The sequence below is a fragment of the Oncorhynchus mykiss genome, chromosome 2, assembly GCF_013265735.2.
Source record: "Oncorhynchus mykiss isolate Arlee chromosome 2, USDA_OmykA_1.1, whole genome shotgun sequence".
NCBI lineage: Eukaryota > Metazoa > Chordata > Actinopteri > Salmoniformes > Salmonidae > Oncorhynchus > Oncorhynchus mykiss.
Genome location: NC_048566.1, coordinates 91,437,053 through 91,459,961, shown reverse-complemented (window position 1 = coordinate 91,459,961; position 22,909 = coordinate 91,437,053). Strand labels below are relative to the sequence as shown.

Below are 22,909 nucleotides of genomic sequence, written 5' to 3'. Positions count from 1 at the left end.
TCTACACCATTCCTGGTTGTGCCTCTGAGTGAGTTACTTAAGCAATAAGGCACGAGGGGATGTGGTTTATGGCCAATATACTACGGCTAAGGACTGTTCTTACCCACGACGCAACGCAGAGTGCCTTGATACAGGCCTTAGCCGTGGTGTATTGGCCATATACCACAAACCCCCGATGTGCCTTATTGCTATTATAAACCTGTTACAAACATAATTAGAACAGTAAAAATAAATGTTTTGTCATAGCCGTGGTATAAGGCTTTCAGCCAAAGCATTCAGGGCTCGGACTCGGTTTGTAATTAGATATAAAACGTCTTCTTACTTTAATATAAAAAATATTCTCAATTTCATGGACTGTTGGTTAGAACAATTTTGTTGATCGGTAATAACCATTTAATTGCTCCTCCGAAGAGCAAGATACTTGAATTAAATGATCAATCCACTTGTTTAGATTACAGCATAGAGTTCCCCTTTCATAAATGAATACAATAAACCCAGTTTGTGGGTGGGTGTGACTGAGTTTATAATATTAGCTTGCCTCAAAGATGAATCACAATAATAATATCTCTCTGACACGCTATACTGTGTAGCTCTCTGTGCTGCGGTGTCTCAACACTGTTCTGTCATATTTGTGTATTAATCTGTGTATTAAAACCATTAAACTGAAACATTTTTTACCATTGTTCATCGCAGGATATAAATGGCAAAAATGAGGGTCTCGGTTTGAAAAACCCACACATAATTTATCCAATTCACTTTTCCCAAAATTAGAGTGACAGGTCTTACATGACCATTCTATTCTGAGACAATCACAGATCCCGAGACCCCCCCACACACACTCTATTGCTCGCTCGCTCTCTCGCCCTCTCTCTCCCTCTCTCTCCAGACTCTCTCTCCAGACTCTCTCTCCAGAACCTTTCTCTCTCCAGACCCTTTCTCTCTCCAGACTGGATCTTCAATGGGAAGAGTGAATGAGATGAAGGGAACAGGAAGAGGAAGAGTGAATGAGATGGAGGGAACAGGAAGGGGAAGAGTGAATGAGATGGAGGGAACAGGAAGAGGAAGAGTGAATGAGATGAAGGGAACAGGAAGAGTGAATGAGATGGAGGGAACAGGAAGAGGAAGAGTGAATCGGATGGAAGGAGAAGGAGAATGCGGAGGGTCCACAATGCCCCTCATTATTCAGACAGACACTCGAGGCCACAGGAAAAAGCGCACTTCATTGTTCTTGTCAAACTCTGTCCGGCTTAATGGAGTGTTCAGTTCTTAAGGCCTCCGTTAGTGGAGAGATTAAGGATGGTGTGGCTGGGCCAGATGTAAAGAGAGAGAGATGATTAGATCAGGACAAAAAACTTGAAAAAAAAGAAATCTCCTTTCTCTATTGTTTGTTTCATGGCTTTTAATCTAATTTTAGTAATTTAGCAAACACTCTTATCCATAGCACTTTACAGGAGCAATTAGAGTTAAGTGCCTTGCTCAAGGGTACATTGACATATTTTTCACCTAGTTGCCTCAGGGAATCAAACCAGCAACCTTTCGATTACTGACCCAACACTCTTAACGGCTAGGCTACCTCTCGCTTGCCAGACTTGCTTGACAGAGTCATGGTGCTTTGCAATACAGTGGACCTAGAACCAAAGTATTTTGCAGTTTCACATTAATATGTCATATCATGTAGCAATGGAGAGGGTAAATGGCAATGTTTTCCAACTGAAGAATAAAGTGATGGTTTACGGCATAGTAACTGTGAAGTGGCACAGGTGTTTCTATTGTTATTCCTCCTCTGTATCCTTCCCTCCTTTCTGTGGAGATTATCCAGTGATTACTGGCATTGGGGTGGGATTATAGACTGTATTATAGAATGTATATGTTGAACCCCATATGCAACCAGCTCTGTAATTTACACTCAATACACAGATTAGGTACTTAGTCCTATATTTTCTTTGTTTTAATATGATGCTTCTGCTATGGCGCTCAAACATACTGTAGATGTGAAGCAGTAGCGGAGGTGCTGTTACCATGTTATGGCCAACACACATTCTAAACTGCTTGGCGTACTACACCCTGCAGTCAAATATATTTTCATCAGAGGTGGATGCCGTCAAAATGTCTGTTTAAATCTCATCCATGGTATATGCTTCCTGATGCAGATGATGCAGGAAGCAGTTGGATTCCAGGCCAAAATGGGACACAGGTGTTTGAGATAAACTCAGTGTCAATGAAGCCTCGTTACAGCATGTCCTTCCCTGCCTGCGTCCCGAACGGCACCCTATTCCCTACAGTGCACTGCTTTTGATCAGGGAGGAGGACTCCATAGGGCTCAAAAGTAGTGCACTATGTAGGGAATAGTGTACCGTTTGGGACTCAGCCTCTACCTATGGGTGTGTACCAGAGTGGCTGCAGCATTGATCAGACAGCCAAGCCCCTTTGTTTGCCTCCTAATTGGGGTAATTTATTGCCCTAACAGACAGAGCAGCTGTGGCTTTACAGCATCGCACCAATTAAGCCCAGATGCTAAAATGAAAGACAGTACTGAAGATGTGAAGAATCAACAGACCATAACTCAGATCTGGGTAATAAATGTGACAGCATGAGACCGAGGAATGAGGAGGACCGTGGCGGGCTCTTCAAAACCCTCTGCTGATGTATTCCACTGATGTTGGAAACAACAAGCAACATCATTATCAATGTAATTCAAAGAGTAATTTCAAAACCAGATCTAAGATGACCTGAGAGTTATTGTTTCTTATAACTTCTATGATTTTAATTATTGGTCAGAATCAAAGAAGGGAACAGACATCTCTACAGGGAGTCGAGAACACTTCACGTCTAAGGTTAGATGGATTATGAGTAAAATACAAAATTGTTCTCATGATAGCTCAAGATTTCTCTGATTTACATTTTTATTTTCCACAAAATGGCAGTGGCGGTCAGGATCAGGTGGATTAGAGAATCGGAGAGCGAATGGCCCAGGAAATGTGGGACATAACAGGAGGAAATCAGGTCACCATGGACATTCCTCCAGGGTATGGATAACCCCGACATACTGTGGTTGGCCTGCCTCTCCTCTCACCCAGTCTGAGTCCTTTACATGATGTGCACTGGGAAAGGGCACACATGTGAGTAACACAGAAGAGTGTGCAGTAACACGGAAGAGGAGGAGGGGCCAACCTGAATACTCAGCTCACTGATGATGAATACTTCCAGAGAGAGTTTATGTTTTCTTGTCATGTGACCCCAAAGGAAAATAACATCTCATCGTTTTGATGATGTCTGGAGAGAGTTTGTACTGTTCCTATCCATCTCGAAGGACCATGATAAAAGAGGTTGAGTCTGAGAGAGTACGTCGTTGTACACATTTTCATTGTGTCACAAATCAAAAAGTCCAAATGGTTCACCCAATAGGCTTGCCAGTCCACATAACATGAGCAAGTGATCTGCCTGAGAATATATTCATTTTAATTATACGGTTCGGCTGGGTCCAAGGTGGTGTATAGGTGAATAGCAAAGTGAGACGTGTGAGCATGCTAGTACCTGGGTCATACGAAAGCAGCACTAAAACATGCAGCACCTTGATAGACTGAACCATACCCCAAAGATGAAAGGCGTTCATGCACTCCTACAGAGAGTATCTCCTCCCTCTGTCCTCCATTAGAATTCCAGCTTTGTCTGGAGCTCCCCTGAATCCCATTACCTTCTCCATTCCATCACTGACTTAAACCCTCAAGACAAAACGAGTGCTTGTCTGTCGTGCCCTTGACGGCGGTGTCTTGCTCCTCCATGTAACCTCTCTCAGTCCCTCTCTCTCTCTCTGTGCCTCTCCCTCGCTCTCTCGGTGTCTCTCTCTCTCTCTCTCTGTCTCTCTCTCTCTCTCTTCAGGGGGAATTCTGATATCAGTAGCCTGATGGGGAGTAGAAACCTCTGTATTTTATCAGGAGAACGAATGGCCCTGAACCCAATTATCTTTCTTTGTTAAGTAAAACTCTACTGGCCCTCATTTCAACATGCAGCCCCCCCCTCTGCTGTTTTTACACTACAAAGTGATTACAGATTTAATTAGCTGAGGACCTTGCTTCAGGGAGACTCATGAATCTATATTGATATTTCTGCAGAATGTGGAGATAGGGCCTCGTCCTCATGATGAGCTATGGAGACGCTACTGGAGAAAAAAATAAAAGAGGATGAAGTGATGATTTGCAACTTTCACTCTCCTGTTTACTTTTTCCCCTGAGGCTAATATTTTTATTGCTCTATGAGGATGAGCAGCATGGCTGAATTATGCAGAGCATGGCAGCAGCAATCAATGCTGTCTCACTGTGAGTAGCTTGGATTAAAAGATGCCTGCTGTCAGGAGAGCAGCATTTCTGTTATTGACATTAGAGAATATTCCACCACTAATCTGGTAGAAATGAATTAAGTGTTCTGAGACCTTCCGCCCCATTTGGAGAGTGGAATCTAATTTGGATTTAATGGTGCAATTTGCCTGCCTAACCTGGTCACTTTGTTTGATGGATCAGTTTAACCATCTGGAATAACATTAACTATAGCATTGGGGTCCTGAAGGTATAGAACTCCATGTATAATACGGAGGTTTCTAGGGTCTCCACCAAGCTAGGTAAATCTGCTTTTACTTTTAAGGCATCGAAATGCTGGAAGAAAATTGATGTTTTTGTGGCATTTGGGCAATTTAAAGTATTGATTGGGAACTTGTTTGAGGATGAAGGTAACTGTTTTTCTGGGTGATTTGTGACGTTGTATTTGTGCTTCCCATGACTGTGTTTTTACATTTATTTTTTTATTTCACATTTATTTAGTCAGGTAGGCTAGTTGAGAACAAGCTCTCATTTACAACTGCGACCTGGCCAACATAAAGCACAGCAGTTCGACACATACAACAACACAGAGTTACACATGGAATTAACAAACATACAGTCAATAATACAGTAGAAAAAAGAAAAACCTATAGACAGTGAGTGCAAATGAGGTAAGATAAGGGAGGTAAGGCAATAAATAGGCCATGGTGGCAAAGTAATTACAATATACCAATTAGACACCGGAATGGAAGATGTGCAGAAGATGAATGTGCAAGTAGAGACACTGGGGTGCAAAGGACCAAGATTAATAAATAAATACAGTATGGGGATGAGGTAGTTGGATGGGCTGTTTACAGATGGGCTATGTACAGGTGCAGTGCTCTGACAGCTGGTGCTTAACGCTAGTGAGGGAGATATGGGTCTCCAGCTTCAGTGATTTTTGCAGTTCGTTCCAGTCATTGGCAGCAGAGAACTGGAAGGAAAGGCGGCGAATGAGATATAACTGCTGGAGCGTGTGCTATGGGTGGGTGCTGCTATGGTGACCAGTGAGTTGAGATAAGGCGGGGCTTTACCTAGCAGAAACTTGTAGATGACCTGGAGCCAGTGGGTATGCGACGAGTATGAAGCGATGGTCAGCCAACGAGAGCGTACAGGTCGCAGTGGTGGGTAATATATGGGGCTTTGGTGACAAAACGGATGGCACTGTGATAGACTGCATCCAATTTGTTGAGTAGAGTGTTGGAGGATATTTTATAGATGACATCGCCGAAGTCGAGGATCGGTAGGATGATCAGTTTTACGAGGGTATGTTTGGCAGCATGAGTGAAGGATGCTTTGTTGCGAAATAGGAAGCCGATTCTAGATTTTGGATTGGAGATGCTTAATGTGAGTCTGGAAGGAGAGTTTAAAGTCTAGCCAGACACCTAGGTATTTGTAGTTGTCCACATATTCTAAGTCCGAACAGTCCAGAGTAGTGATGCTGGCAGGTGCGGGCCAGAAGGGCCAGAAGAATACAGAATGGTGTCGTCTGCATAGACATAGAATCAGAGAATCACCAGCAGCGAGGGCGACATCATTGATGTATACAGAGAAGAGAGTCGGCCCGAGAATTGAACCCTGTGGCACCCCCATAGATACTGCAAGAGGTCCGGACAACAGGCCCTCCGATTTGACACACTGAACTCTATCAGAAAAGTAGTTGGTGAACCAGGCGAGGCAATCATTTGAGAAACCAAGGCTGTTGAGTCTGCCAAAAATAATGTGGTGATTGACAGAGTCGAAAGTCTTGGACAGGTGGATGAATACGGCTGCACGGTAATGTCTCTTATCGATGGTGGTTATGATATCGTTTAGGACCTTGAGCATGGCTGAGGTGCACCCATGACCAGCTCTGAAACCAGATTGCATAGCGGAGGTGGGAATCGAAATGGTAGGTAAGCTTTCAAATCAAATCAAAAAATCGTACACATACACATGTTAACAGATGTTCATGCGGGTGTAGCGAAATGCTTTTGCTTCTAGTTCCGAGAATGCAGTAATAACCAACGAGTAATCTAACCTAACAATTCCAAAACTACTACCTTATACACACAAGTGTAAAGGGATAAAGAATATGTACATAAAGATATATGAATGAGTGATGGTACAGAACGGCATAGGCAAGATGCAATAGATGGTATCGAGTACAGTATATACATATGAGATGAGTAATGTAGGGTATGTAAACAAAGTGGCATAGTTTAAAGTGGCTAGTGATACATGTATTACATAAAGATGCAGTAGATGATATAGAGTACAGTATTTACATATACATATGAGATGAGGGTATGTAAACATTATATTAAGTAGCATTGTTTAAAGTGGCTAGTGATATATTTTACATCAAATTCCATCAATTCCCATTATTAAAGTGGCTGGAGTTGAGTCAGTGTGTTGGCAGCAGCCACTCAATGTTAGTGGTGGCTGTTTAACAGTCTGATGGCCTTGAGATAGAATATGTTTTTCAGTCTCTCGGTCCCTGATTTGATGCACCTGTACTGACCTCACCTTCTGGATGATAGCGGGGTGAACAGGCAGTGGCTTGGGTGGTTGTTGTCCTTGATGATCTTTATGGCCTTCCTGTGACATCGGGTGGTGTAGGTGTCCTGGAGGGCAGGTAGTATGCCCCCGGTGATGCGTTGTGCAGACCTCACTACCCTCTAGAGAGCCTTACGGTTGTGGGCGGAGCAGTTGCCGTACCAGGCGGTGATACAGCCCGACAGGATGCTCTCGATTGTGCATCTGTAGAGGTTTGTGAGTGCTTTTGGTGACAAGCCGAATTTCTTCAGCCTCCTGAGGTTGAAGAGGCGCTGCTGCGCCTTCTTCACGATGCTGTCTGTGTGGGTGGACCAATTCAGTTTGTCCGTGATGTGTACGCCGAGGAACTTAAAACTTAGTACCCTCTCCACTACTGTCCCATCGATGTGGATAGGGGGGTGCTCCCTCTGCTGTCTCCTGAAGTCCACAATCATCTCCTTTGTTTTGTTGACTTTGAGTGTGAGGTTATTTTCTTGACACCACACTCCGAGGGCCCTCACCTCCTCCCTGTAGGCAGTCTCGTAGTTGTTGGTAATCAAGCCTACCACTGTAGTGTCGTCTGCAAACTTGATGATTGAGTTGGATGCGTGCATGGCCACGCAGTCGTTGGTGAACGGGGAGTACAGGAGAGGGCTTAGAACACACCCTTGTGGGGCCCCAGTGTTGAGGATCAGCGAGGTAGAGATTTTGTTACCTACCCTCACCACCTGGGGACGGCTGTCAGGAAGTCCAGTACCCAGTTGCACAGGGCGGGGTTGAGACCCAGGGTCTCGAGCTTGATGACGAGTTTAGAGGGTACTATGGTGTTAAATGCTCAGCTGTAGGTATTCCTCTTCTCCAGATGGGTTAGGGCAGTGTCCAGTGTGGTTGCGATTGCGTCGTCTGTGGACCTATTTGGGCGGTAAGCAAATTGGAGTGGGTCTAGGGTGTCAGGTAGGGTGGAGGTGACATGGTCCTTGACTAGTCTCTCAAAGCACTTCATGATGACGGAAGTGAGTGCTACGGGGCGGTAGTCGTTTAGCTCAGTTACATTAGCTTTCTTGGGAACAGGGACAATGGTGGCCCTCTTGAAGCATGTGAGAACAGCAGACTGGGATAAGGATTGATTGAATATGTCCGTAAACACACCAGCCAGTTGGTCTGCGCATGCTCTGAAGACGCGGCTGGGGATGCCGTCTGGGCCTGCAGCCTTGCGAGGGTTAACACGTTTAAATGTTTTACTCACATCGGCTGCAGTAAAGGAGAGTCCGCATGTCTTGGTTGCGGGCTGTGTCAGTGGCACTGTATTGTCCTAAAAGCGGGCAAAAAAGTTATTTGGTCTGTCTGGGAGCAAGACATCCTGGTCCGTAACGGGGCTGGTTTTATTTTTGTAATCCGTGATTGACTGTAGACCCTGCCACATACCTGTTGTGTCTGAGCCGTTTAATTGTGACTCTACTTTGTCTCTATACTGACGCTTAGCTTGTTTGATTGCATTGCGGAGGGAAAAGCTACACTGTTTGTATTCGGTCATGTTTCCGGTCACCTTGCCCTGGTTAAAAGCAGTGGTTCGCGCTTTCAGTTTCACCCGAATGCTGCCATAAATCCACGGTTTCTGGTTTGGGAATGTTTTAATCGTTGCTATGGGAACGACATCGTCAATGCACTTTCTAATGAACTCGCTCACCGAATCAGCGTATTCGTCAATGTTATTGTTGGAAGCAATGCGGAACATATCCCAATCCACGTGATCAAAGCAGTCTTGAAGCGTGGAATCAGATTGGTCGGACCAGCGTTGAACACACCTGAGCGCGGGAGCTTCCTGTTTTAGTCTCTGTTTATAGGCAGGGAGCAACAAAATGGAGTCGTGGTCAGCTTTTCCGAAAGGAGGGCGGGGTAGGGCCTTATATGCATCACGGAAGTTAGAATAGCAATGATCCAGGGTTTTACCAGCCCTGGTTGCGCAATCGATATGCTGATACAATTTAGGGAGTCTTGTTTTCAGATTAGCCTTATTAAAATCTCCAGCTACAATGAATGCAGCCTCAGGATATGTGGTTTCCAGTTTGCAAAGAATAAAATAAAGTTTGTTCAGTGCCATCGATGTGTCTGCTTGGGGGGGAATATATACGGTTGTGATTATAATCAAAGAGAATTCTCTTGGTAGATAATGCGGTCTACATTTGATTGTGATGAATTCTAAGTCAGGTGAACAGAAGGACTTGAGTTCCTGTATGTTGTTATGATCACACCACGTCTCGTTAATCATAAGGCATACCCCACCGCCCCTCTTCTTACCAGAAAGATGGTTGTTTCTGTCGGCGCGATGCGTGAAGAAACCAGCTGGCTGCACCGAGTGAGCCATGTTTCCGTGAAGCAAAAAACATTACAGTCTCTGATGTCTCTCTGGAATGCTACCCTTGCTCGGATTTCATCAACCTTGTTGGCGAGTAGTATGCAAAGACCTTAGTAGTTTCGAATGACCTTAGAAAGGCAGTGTAGGATGGATATAGGTCTGTAGCAAGTTGAATCTAGAGTGTCTCCCCTTTGAAGAGGGGGATGACCGCGGCAGCTTTCCAATCTTTGGGAATCTCAGACAATACAAAGAGAGGTTGAACAGGATAGTAATAGGGGTTGCAACAAATTCAGCAGATCATTTTGAAAAGAGAAGGTCCAGAATGTCTAGCCCGGCTGATTTGTAGGGGTCCAGGTTTTTCAGTTCTATAAGAACATCAGCTATCTGGATTTGGGTGAAGGAGAAATGGGGGGGATTGGGCGAGTTGCTGTGGGGAGTGCCGGGCAGTTGACCGGGGATGGGGTAGCCAGGTGGAAAGCATGGCCAGCCGTAGAAAAATGCTTATTGAAATTCTCAATTATAGTGGATTTATCGGTGGTGACAGTGTTTCCTAGCCTCAGTGCAGTGGGCAGCTGGGAGGAGGTGCTCTTATTCTCCATGGACTTTACAGTGTCCCAGTGTCCCAGTGTCCCATCGGAGGACGCATGACTTTCAACCTTTGCCTTTGAGACCTTTGAGACAAAATAGTAGCTATTAAAACTTTGGATACCACGAAATTGGGGAGAAAAAGGGGTAAAAAAAAATATATATACGTATATACAGGCAGTACCAGTACCAGATCAATGTGCAGGAATACGAGGTATTGGAGGTAGATATGTACATGAAGGCAGGGTAAAGTGACTAGGCATCAGAATAGATACTATCCTGCATACTGTATACTGTATCTAGACACTGAATTGTATGTGGTACTCTTACTTCAGTCACGACAACATACTGTATACATACATACTGTACATACTGTAACTACATGTTAAACTGTAGGCAACCAATAACTACTATACATGTCAAGAGTACAGTGTTCCACTGGAGTGCTGTGATGAACAGTGAGAGATGAAAATGAGTATGAAAGTGTCAAGTGGAGCTTGTCAAACCCTACTCATGTATGAATATTTCACTAGCATCACACACACACGCGCCCGCACGCAGACACACACACACCACAAACCAGCCCTCCTCGCCTCGATTCCCCCGGCTCAGAGAAGAAAGAGGCCCTCCGACGGATACCTGTCTCCTGCTTCATCTCACAGCCCAAATTTCAGATGGCATGAATGACAGGAGGAGCTCTCCAGTGCTGACAGCGCTGCCTTATGGGGGAACTTGAGAGGTCTCATAGGAGGAGCTCTCCAGTGCTGACAACGCTGCCTTGCGAAGGAACTGGAGCTTTCGCCCACATCACACTGCTGCCATGACCGACACACACAGAAACAAATACTGTACCACACAAACGAGTAATACACACTCACTCAATCACTCACAAACGCACATAGACGCATAGGCAAACAAACATTCAGCAAACAAACACACATAAGCATGCATGCACGCACACACATACTATAGGTGCACACACACACGGCACACACAAATATCACACGAGTACATTGAGTAGGGAGCACACACACACACACGCACAGGCAAACACACACCAAGGATGCAGCAATATTCCAAACATTTAGAATAGCACACACACACACACACACACAAAAAACACACACACACACACTTGAGCAGAGCTTTTTTTGTATAATGTGTCTCCTGACAGTTATCAAGATGGTAAAGTACCGCCCCCTTTACATACAGCCACATCTCTCACAGGAAACAGATATTCACAGAGCTACTAGGTCTTTCCTCTACCACATGACAGATCATAATGTAGTTATAGTAGCCAGGGAAATCCTACAAGATAATACTGTATACGTCCCCGTCTTACAGTCAGCCAATTTCGTACAATACACAGCATTCCCTGTTTCCCTTTTAGTTTAATTTTGTATGTTAAATGCGGAGATTTAAAGATTGTAATTAAGGCTGGAAGAATTACCGTATAATCGTGTAACTGACCATTATGGATGAAGACTGTAATGAAAATAAAAGAAACCGCAAACTGGACGAATAGCTGAGTGAAGAAGGGACGGCCAGGCATTATTGTGGTTGAGTCCATTTCCACGGTTACATGGACTCTTTACAACATGATGAAACTTTGTTTCTCTTTGCTGAAACAAGCAAGGTGTTGTAGCAAATGAGTCTTTGGTTGCCTAGGTAATGCCTCCTTTCTGCAGCAGCACATGAAGTCAGGAGCTATACAAATTATTATAACGGTGACCACAGTAATTTGGCTGACCAACAACCGTCATCCAGAATTCCATGACCATCACAGCCCTAATTGTAATGCAGTATTGATCAACATACAGTATATATTTTAAAACCCACTATTAATGAACCACAGTATGGAGACCAGGGAGTGGGTCACAAAGATAGTAAATCCATCCTGATGTACTTACTTTTACTGCTTATCCTATGGGCCATTATAGGACTCTCCTCTCTCTCACAGGTCAAAGTGTCGATGCTGGAAGAGGGAAAAATAAACATTTGGATGTTAAATCACTGTGGTAAGAAAACCCACACAGACTCAGTAAACACACAGTAAAACACTAGTGTGTGGTGGTGCGAAAGAGAGAGAGGGCGAAAGAGAGAGAGAAGAAAGAGAGTGAGAGACATTGATTTTCCCCTACCCCGAAGTGCCAGTTCATCATTCCGTGAGACACTCTCTATCGATCCTTCGCCTTTAGTTTGTTTGTAATTTTGGGGGCTTAAAGCTGGTCGCTATGATAGATCCCTCTGTACGCCATTCGTCTCCTACATGACAAATGGACAGATCAAAGGATGTGTGGAAATGACCTCATTTTCAAAGTTGTTTGATCTTCCCTTCGGTTGGTCTTTCAGCCTTGTTTTAAAACTTTTTTATTTTGTTATTAAACCTTTATTTAACCAGGCAAATCAGTTAAGAACACATTTATAAGCTCTGTCCAACCTTTTAAAATGGTGTTTTAGCTGGTATGCAACCATACAGTAATAACACAGGAAAAACGAGTTGAGTATAACCGCAGAATACCAGGAACATTCGCAGGACATTAGCTAACATTCACATGAAGTTCTAGTTAGGGTTTTATCTAACATTAAGATGATAACATCCTAAAGACATATATATATATATATATATATTTTTTTTTTGGGGGGGGGGGGTAAAATTAAATATCCTTGGAATGTTATCCTAACATTCACAAAAATGTTGTGCACTACATCTATAACAACCACCACAGAACATTCCCCTGAGGATCTTAATAGGTTTCCAGGTAATGTAATAGCAAAATGTGTTCTGGGAATGTTCTTGCAACATAGTGAAGGTTTTATACAATCATTGTACAATCATCAGTACAAATTGACAGTGTTTGTGTTATTAGGACTTTTTGGGCAACCTTAATGAACTAGAAACATTCACAGAACGTTGGTTTGCTGGGATTACTTAAGAAAATTGGAATCATCTTTGTAAAATACAACTGTAAGTGCATCCCTAGACCAAGATCATTCATGGTAACAAAACCAAATTACTTCACATTTTCCTTTTGAGTGGATTCAATTATTCTGATATGTCTGATGGTTAAGAGATATCTTTCCCCCTTTCAATATTCAGGACCACTGAAAAATAGAACATACCTTTAACTATCCATTTCGGTTTAGCCCGTGTTCATAAATTTTACTCTCATCCCTCCCCCATCTTCGAGTCTATCCTGATTTCCATTCAGTGAGCAGTCGCAGAGACGTTGGGTTTTCAACCACCCACACACAACCTCCAACTGCCCCACCTTCCTTCCTCCCAACCCCCACCCACACACACCGTGGACCTGCCTTCCCTTCCTGGAGCCAGAGAGCATCACATAGTGACCTAGCACCACCTCTCCAGATGCTAAAAGATACCCTGAGGTTATCATGTGATGTATGACAAAGCTTAGATTACAGTACAGAGATCACAAAAGGAAGTAAGCTCCCTGCACAGGAGAACCCAACAAATACAAACATTGGCTGCTGCTAGCTTCAGTATCTCTTATCTCTCTCTTTAAAGGCCTGTATTGAAACGGTTTGTTTCTGATGAATATGAGAGACAACCAGTTTCTGATCATGGAGGTCATCCAATAAATCAATGGAGAGGTGTAACTCCCAGGCAGCCATTTCTCCTAGCCAGCACAGCCCTAACTCAGCCCTAACTCAGCCCTAACAGCCCTAACTCAGCCCTAATTCAGCCCTAACTCAGCCCTAACTCAGCCCTAACAGCCCTAACTCAGCCCTAACTCAGCCCTAACAGCCCTAACTCAGCCCTAACTCAGCCCTAACAGCCCTAACTCAGCCCTAACAGTCCTAACTCAGCCCTAACAGCCCTAACTCAGCCCTAACAGCCCTAATAGCCCTAACAGCCCTAACTCAGCCCTAACAGCCATAACTCAGCCCTAGCATCCCTAACAGCCCTAACTCCTCAGGTTTTATAACGTAATTTGTGCCTAATGGCCACACTCATTAGTGGCATCTCCAAAACACACTCTGGTCATTACCGAGCACATTTGCAGTTTAGGCTTCATGCCGGCATTGTCACTTCAAGTCATTCGTCACATTCCCTGGCAGTTGGCACCACAAATGAACAAAAAGCACAAATCGTATCATAATCTGTGACTATCGTTATCTGCATACAATGCCAGCCAGCTTGTTTTGACACGTCTGTTTTTTCAGTGTAGCGAGAAACCTGGTTTGAAACAACATCCATCATGTCGACTCAATGCTGCCGAGGGAGGCCACTTGAAGACCACATAGTAGTAGGCAGGCGGAGGTGCAGTGTGAATGGTGCACTTTACCTTAGTAAACCTCCAGTGTATGGAGAGAGAAGAAGAAAAAGAGTAGGACAGAGTGCTGAGAGAGAGAGTTATAGTGGGACAATGGGAGAAAGAGAACGAGTGGGATAGTAGGAGACATTAGCTCTCTTTCTCTTTCATGTATTGTACTGCGGTCAGATACACACCAAAGTTACCATGGGTTCTCTGGACCAAAAAGGGTCTAGGAGGTGGCTGTGGCATGGGGCGTGGAAGCAGTCAGACCGTGGCTGAATTTTTTATCAAATTTTAGAGGCCCCCATCTTGGCAGTGTAGCTACATTTTTTAATTTGCCTTGCAGCTGAAATCAAATGTTGCAGTTTTTAAGCACATTTCTTGGAATTCTATGCATTTTGACATGGTTAATGCTGTGTTCTTTTGTTCAAACATAATACATCTATTCTGCTAAATCCATTGGTTCGGAATTTTTTATTTTTTATTCTCCCTGACTGTCTAGCTTTATTACAGTGATTGTTAGTTTTCAAATATTATATTATTATAAAATATATAGGTCCATTACCTTTCCTACATACCTTGTATTTGCTTTAAGGCATTTAAGTTTACACTGAAAACATTTTACCATCCCAAAAATACACTGCTCAAAAAAATAAAGGGAACACTAAAATAACACATCCTAGATCTGAATGAATTAAATATTCTTATTAAATACTTTTTTCTTTACATAGTTGAATGTGCTGACAACAAAATCACACAAAAATGATCAATGGAAATCAAATTTATCAACACATGGAGGTCTGGATTTGGAGTCACACTCAAAATTAAAGTGGAAAACCACACTACAGGCTGATCCAACTTTGATGTAATGTCCTTAAAACAAGTCAAAATGAGGCTCAGTAGTGTGTGTGGCCTCCACGTGCCTGTATGACCTCCCTACAACGCCTGGGCATGCTCCTGATGAGGTGGCGGATGGTCTCCTGAGGGATCTCCTCCCAGACCTGGACTAAAGCATCCGCCAACTCCTGGACAGTCTGTGGTGCAACGTGGCGTTGGTGGATGGAGCGAGACACGATGTCCCAGATGTGCTCAATTGGATTCAAGTCTGGGGAACGGGCGGGCCAGTCCATAGCATCAATGCCTTCCTCTTGCAGGAACTGCTGACACACTTCAGCCACATGAGGTCTTGCATTAGGAGGAACCCAGGGCCAACTGCACCAGCATATCACAAGGGGTCTGAGGATCTCATCTCGGTACCTAATGGCAGCCAGGCTACCTCTGGCGAGCACATGGAGGGCTGTGCGGCCCCCCAAAGAAATGCCACCCCACACCATGACTGACCCACCGCCAAACCGGTCATGCTGGAGGATGTTGTAGGCAGCAGAACGTTCTCCACGGCGTCTCCAGACTGTCACGTGTGCTTAGTGTGAACCTGCTTTCATCTGTGAAGAGCACAGGGCGCTGTTGTGTATGCAGGACATGGAAGTACTGGGACGTTTTCAGCTTCCAGGAATTGGGTACAGATCCTTGCGACACGGGCTGTGCATCATGATGAAACAAGAGGTGATGGCAACGGATGAATGGCACGACAATGGGCCTCAGGATCTCGTCACGGTATCTCTGCGCATTCAATTTGCCATCGATAAAATGCAATGTGTTTCTTGTCCGTAGCTTATGCCTACCCATAACATAACCCCATCACGGGGCACTCTGTTCACAACATTGGCATCATCTAACCGCTCGCCCACACGAAGCAGTACACATGGTCTGCGGTTGTGAGGTCAGTTGGACGTACTAACAAATTCTCTAAAACGACATTGGAGGCGGCTTATGGTAGAGAAATGAACATTAATTTCTCTGTCAACAGCTCTAGTGGAAATTCATGCAGTCAACTTGCCAATAGTACGCTCCCTAAAATCTTGAGACATCTGTGGCATTGTGTTGTGTGACAAACTGCAAATTTTAGAGTGGCCTTTCATTGTCCCCAGCACAAGGTGCGCCTCTGTAATGATAATGCTGTTTAATCAGCTTATTGTTATGCAACACCTGTCAGGTGGATGGATTATCTTGGAAAAGAAGAAATGTTGACTATAAGGGACATAAACAAATTGGAGCAAAACATTTGAGAGAAATAAGCTTTTTGTGTGTATGGAAACGTTCTACAATCTTTTATTTCTGCTCATGAAACATGAAACATGGGACCAACACTTTACATGTTGCGTTTATATTTTAGTTCAGAATACAGTTGAAGTCGGAAGTTTACATATACTTAGGTTGGAATCATTAAAATTAGTTTTTCAACTACTCCACAAATTTCTTGTTAACAAACTATAGTTTTGGCAATTCGGTTAGGACATCTACTTTGTGCATGACACAAGTCATTTTTCCAACAATTGTTTACAGACATATTATTTAACTTATAATGCACTGTATCATAATTCCATTGGGTCAGAAGTTTACATACACTAAGCTGACATACACTAAGATTTCAAAAAGCTTAGAAAATTCCAGAAAATGATGTCATGGCTTTAGGAGCTTCTGATAGGCTAATTAACATAATTTGAGTCAATTGGAGGTGTACTTGTGGATGTATTTCAAGGCCTACCTTCAAACTCAGTGCTTCTTTGCGTGACATCATGGGAAAATAAAAATAAATCAGCCAAGACCTCAGATTGTCGACCTCCACAAGTTTGGTTCGCTTCAAAACCGCCATAAAAAAGCCAGACTACGGTTTGCAACTGCACATGGGGACAAAAATCATACTTTTTGGAGAAATGTCCTCTGGTCTGAAGAAACAAAAATAGAACTGTTTGGCCACAATGACCATCATTATGTTTAGAGGAAAAAGGGGGAGGCTTGCAAGCCGAAGAACACCAACCCAACCGTGAAGCAATATCTACATTTAAATAGAACTGTAACTAATTGAACTCTACCCTGTTTTACAATATCTGATTAATAATGTTAGTTCCTAAGAAAGAGGTTATGTAGCATGGATAAGGGGTAATTGGAAATGATAACCATTGTGTAGGAAGGAATGTGTGTGTGTGTCTTAAGTAAGCAAAGAGGATCATTAACCTATGTTTGAACCGACTCAACTAGAACTCTGTGGCGATCAAATAAGACAGCGAGAGCCCCTCCAGGTTTTCCGTATCTGGAACTGTCTGCTAAAGTGGTAATAAATTATGGTGAGACTTCAGGAGTTAATCCAGATATATTGTGGGTCATGTATGTGCGCTAGTGAGTTGGCATGAACTTTTGAACCTGCTTTTTCCTGGTCGAGAGGAGGCGATACATTTTATAACCTATGACGTCATATTTGATATATAAGCTGTTGTACAGGGTTCTATGAGCAGCGCGCTCTCGAGAATAAATGCTATTGGCTAATTTTGAGACTGGTCTCTGTCTATTTTATGCAAATAAGGATCTTACAAATTCTTAGAAACAGACAGAGTGATTTTAATTGAATTGGTCAATGAACACATATAGGAATTATTAAATTCCTTTGACAGGGTGGCAGCATCATGTTGTGGGGTGCTTTGCTGAAGGAGGGACTGGTGCACTTCACAAAATAGATGGCATGATGAGGCAGGAAAGTTACGTGGATATATTGAAGCAACAGCTCAAGATCAGTCAGGAAGTTAAAGCTTGGTCGCAAATGGGTCTTCCAAATGGATAATGACCCCAAGCATACTTCCAAAGTTGTGGCACCAAGACTCTTCCTAGAGCTGGCTGTCTAAGCAATCGGGGGAGAAGGTCCGTGGTCAGGGAGGTGACCTGACAGAGCTCCAGAGTTCCTCTGTGGAGATGGGAGGACCATCCAGAAGGACAATCATCTCTGCAGCACTCCACCAATCAGGCCTATATGGTAGAGTGTCCAGACGGAAGCCACTTCTCAGTAATAGGCATATTTCAGCCTTGGAGTTTGCCAATAGTCACCTAAAGGGCTCTCAGACCATGAGAAACAAGATACTCTGGTCTTATGAAACCAAGATTGAACTCTTTGGCCTGAATGCCAAGCGTCACGTCTGGAGGAAACCTGGCACCTCCCAAGGATTTCAATAGCAGAAACATCCCTGGTTACAACCTCAGAGCTGTGGGAAACACTGTCCACACTCCGCAGAAACCTCTCCCAAGTCCTTGAAGCTCAAACCACGCTATTTGATCAGGACATGGGATACCTAATACCAATTCTGTATTCTTCCTAGAAGATTGAGGGAATTGAAGTGTGGGTGTACAACAGCTCCCATCCAAGTAAGAAATAGAGCAGGAGTGTGAAAGAGAGAAAGAGAGAGAATGAGGAGAGAGAGAACAAGGAGAGAGAGTTAGAAAAATAGAGAACAAGAGAGAGAGAAGAGAGAGAACGACCAAGAGGAAGAGAGCGAGAGAAAACGACAAATAGAGCAATAGAGAAATAGAGAGAGAGAGTGGGTGGAGAAACATGTTGGCTATCCTTTGTCAACTGCTCAGTGCCATTTAATGGCCTGTAAACTCCTTTGCTGGAAAAGAAAAGGCAATTAGCATACTGAGTGGATTACAAGATTGCTCTGACTCCTGGATTAATGTGTGCACTTAATCGTCTCATTGCTAAGCGATTCTTGGATATGGCTATCCAAGGGGAACACATTTCTTCATTCTCTAAACCCTGTAAAGCTCAAACATTAAAATGGATTTCTTCTGTCGCACCAAAGATGCACTCCTTCACAAAACTCCCTCACAATATCTTTAGAAGTCGAGTTGTTATTGTTTTGTTGGTTGTTGCTATACACCCTCCAACAACAGCAACTTTCCTCAGTTAAGTAAAGTAGTGTTTCTCGATGTCCTTGAATGTAAAAGCCATACATTATATTTCTCTGATGCACGTACCACACACTTTGCAACAATCTTCATCACAGTCTCTGCCACCCTGCAACTCTGATCAACTAGGAAACTTGGTGCTCTCTCTCTCCCCATCTCCAGGAACTGCAGCTTCACCCCCTATCTTCCCCCTTCCTGGCTTTGATATGATCTTTAATCCACAGCTACTCACCTCACCTCCAAATCCTTCACTGACAGTGTCAACCCAGAAATGAAAAGAGCTGATAAGTTTGCAGCGCTATCACTCAGCACCGAGGCAGGCGACACACACTCACACACACTCTCCCAGGATGGTAGCTTCACCTTAACGCACACACAGAGCCACACACACACCTGACACTCACACACACACACACAGATTACATTACTGCATTCAATATTCCAGGTAAACATTTTCAGATGGTGCAAAAAAATCAGTTTGATAAAACCTTGCCAACCCATGCGAGAAATTCCACCCAGGCCATTAGAATGTAAAATAACCTGATAAGTTCAGTTCCAGAAAGTTAGGTTTATCCTGTTTACCACATAGCCTTGTCGTGAGCACTAACAGTGAGCACTGCTTCATTTCTTTGGTTATCTATGGAAATTTCCATCTCCGTTTTGATTCTCTGCTGTTTCCATCCCTGCAGATAAAGAGCTTTGGGGATGCGCTGCACTTCCCTCCTTCAGAAATTAAAGAGCTGATTCACAGCATTCTGTTAAAAGGAGCAGATGGTGGAGACATGCCTTTGGTTCCCCAACCAGTGTTGTTCACCAGCCCCCGCTAGACCACCGGCGCTGCTACTGGGCTGGGCTAGGCTGGGCTAGACAAAGCAACTAGGCCTTTGTTGCAGTTCAGGTTTTACCTCTAGCTAACTTCCTTAGAGAGAGGGAAAGAGAGGGAGAGAGAGAGAGAGAGAGAAGCTCTCTGGGTGGATAAAGAATGCATTTTCTCTTTAGAAATCAATAATGTCTCAGTGCTGTGAGGATCACCAGCGTCGACATCGCCTCCAACTTATTCATTCATTTCTCCAAATGATCTACTGCTTCCTCACTCTCTTTTCCTTTGTCGCTTTATCTGTCCCTCTCTCTGTCTACCTCTCTGGAGGTAGTCTCTTTGGCTTGTTAACATCAAATTCAAATTCAGATTGCGTTATTGGCATGAAATACAATTTGTAGATATTGCCAAAGCAGGATAGTGGTACAGCATTCCAGTGAATACAGTTTAATGCAATTAGGTTAATGAAATACAGTTAATTTCAGTAGTAATAATAACAATAGTACATATGTGAAACTAGGCGAATATTGCAAGTCACGACTTCACAGGAGAGACTTTTTTGCGGTGGTTTATCAAAATGCGTTTTTGACAGAAATGCCTGTGAACTTTCATGTGCCTTAATAACAAACGTGTATGCCATATGTAAAAACAAATTTAACATTTCAATTACGAGCCTTGTTGGTTAAGCCACATAAAAAGTCAGCAACCTTCCCACTAGCCATGATTGGCTGAGATAATGAGTGAGCTGGACATGCCAAGAGAGGAGTTCGGATTGGTCTGCCATATAGAAGGCTTCTGTCTATATGAGCTGGTCAGTCTGTGTTGGTAATCCTGTCGAACGCTGATTTTTTTATGTATCATGTAGTGGAGCTGCATAAGTGTTGCTCTTAACTTTCTGGAGTTTGAGTTTTGAAATCAGTGGAATCAAAATATGATAGCTAAAGAGATGGAGAAAACACCTGTCTCCGGAATACATCTTCAAACTAAGGGCAACCATGGCATGGCAGGAAGACGCGTCCATCATGCATGAGGATGTATACAGGTAAGATAGTCTAGCTAACTACATTTTCAGATATTACACATTTCTAATTTTGACAGGAAGTGGTTTCATTTCAAGCTGAAGTGTAGTTAGCTAGCTAGCATACACGTTGTTAACCAAGCTAGGTTCATTGTTCACCTACATGTCTTAAGCGAAGGTGTACTGTAAGCTAGTTAGCTAACGTTATCTGACTGGCTCCCTAGCTACCGTCACATGTATCACGTTATTATTCCAGTGCAAACTCGTGTGTGATCCTCGTCCTCTCCTCGAAGTTGTCCAATGCCGCGTCTCCTTCTCCCCATACAGCGTTTGCCCACTCCAGAGCTCTCCCCGAGAGGCATGAGATGAGGGCGGACACTCTCTCCCTTCCAGTTGGAGCTGGGTGAACGGTGGCCAGGTATAGGTCAAGTTGTAAGAGGAACCCCTGGCACTGTGCTGCCGTCCCATCACGTGTATCCCCTGTCGCAAGTGGAGACGGCGGCTATGGAGACATATGTCGCCGAATCCCTGCGTCAGGGGTACATTCGGCCCTCCACTTCACCCTCCTCCTAAAGTTTATTTTTTGTAAATTAAATCAAATAAAATAAAATGTATTGGTAATGGTTAGCAGATGTTAATACGAGTGTAGCGAAATGCTTGTGCTTCTAGTTCCGACAATGCAGTAATAACCAACGAGTAATCTAACCTAACAATTCCAAAACTACTACCTTATACACACAAGTGTAAAGGGATAAAGAATATGTACATAAAGATATGAATGAGTGATGGTACAGAACGGCATAGGCAAGATGCATTAGATGGTATCGAGTACAGTATATAGATATGAGATGAGTAATGTAGGGTATGTAAACAAAGTGGCATAGTTCAAAGTGCCTAGTCATACATGTATTACATAAAGATGCAGTAGATGATATAGAGTACAGTATATACATATACATATGAGATGAATAATGTAGGGTATGTAAACATTATATTAAGTAGCATTGTTTAAAGTGGCTAGTGATATATTTTACATCAATTTCCATCAATTCCCATTATTAAAGTGGCTGGAGTTGAGTCAGTGTGTTGGCAGCAGCCACTCAATGTTAGTGGTGGCTGTTTAACAGTCTGATGGCCTTGAGATAGAAGCTATTTTTCAGTCTCTCCGGTCCCTGCTTTGATGCACCTCTACTGACCTCGCCTTCTTGATGATAGCGGGGTGAACAGGCAATGGCTCGATTGGCTGTTGTCCTTGATGATCTTTATGGCCTTCCTGTGACATCAGGTGGTGTAGGTGTCCTGGAGGGCAGGTACTTTGCCCCCGGTGATGCGTTGTGCAGACCTCACTACCCTCTGGAGAGCCTTACGGTTGAGGGCGGAGCAGTTGCCGTACCAGGCGGTGATACAGCCCGACAGGATGCTCTCGATTGTGCATCTGTAGAAGTTTGTGAGTGCTTTTGGTGACAAGCCAAATTTCTTCAGCCTTGAGGTTGAAGAGGCGCTGCTGCACCTTCTTCACGATGCTGTCTGTGTGGGTGGACCAATTAAGTTTGTCTGTGATATGTACGCTGAGGAACTTAAAACTTACTACCCTCTCCACTACTGTCCCATCGATGTGGATAGGGGGGTGCTCCCTCTGCTGTTTCCTGAAGTCCACAATCATCTCCTTAGTTTTGTTGACGTTGAGTGTGAGGTTATTTTCCTGACACCACACTCCGAGGGCCCTCACCTCCTCCCTGTAGGCAGTCTCGTCATTGTTGGTAATCAAGCCTACCACTGTAGTGTCGTCCGCAAACTTGATGATTGAGTTGGAGGCGTGCATGGCCACGCAGTCGTGGGTGAACAGGGAGTACAGGAGAGGGCTCAGAACGCACCCTTGTGGGGCCCCAGTGTTGAGGATCAGCGGGGTGGATATGTTGTTACCTACCATCACAACCTGGGGGCGGCCCGTCAGGAAGTCCAGTACCCAGTTGCACAGGGCGGGGTCGAGACCCAGGGTCTTGAGCTTAATGGCGAGTTTGGAGGGTACTATGGTGTTAAATGCTGAACTGTAGTCGATGAACAGCATTCTCACATAGGTATTCCTCTTGTCCAGATGGGTTAGGGCAGTGTGCAGTGTGGTTGAGATTGCATCATCTGTGGACCTATTTGGGCGGTAAGCAAATTAGAGTGGGTCTAGGGTGTCAGGTA

General features: G+C 43.9%; 1 protein-coding gene across 2 annotated transcripts in view; it reads right to left on the bottom strand.

Annotated features, from left to right (window-relative positions):
* Positions 1-22,909, bottom strand: part of mgat4c (mgat4 family member C) — a 177,484-nt gene that overhangs the window by 83,804 nt on the left and 70,771 nt on the right. For both annotated transcript variants that reach the window (XM_021576735.2, XM_021576736.2), the window contains exon 2: positions 11,721-11,785. The gene's annotated coding sequence lies outside the window, so the exon portion shown is untranslated. The remainder of the gene's footprint in view (positions 1-11,720; positions 11,786-22,909) is intronic.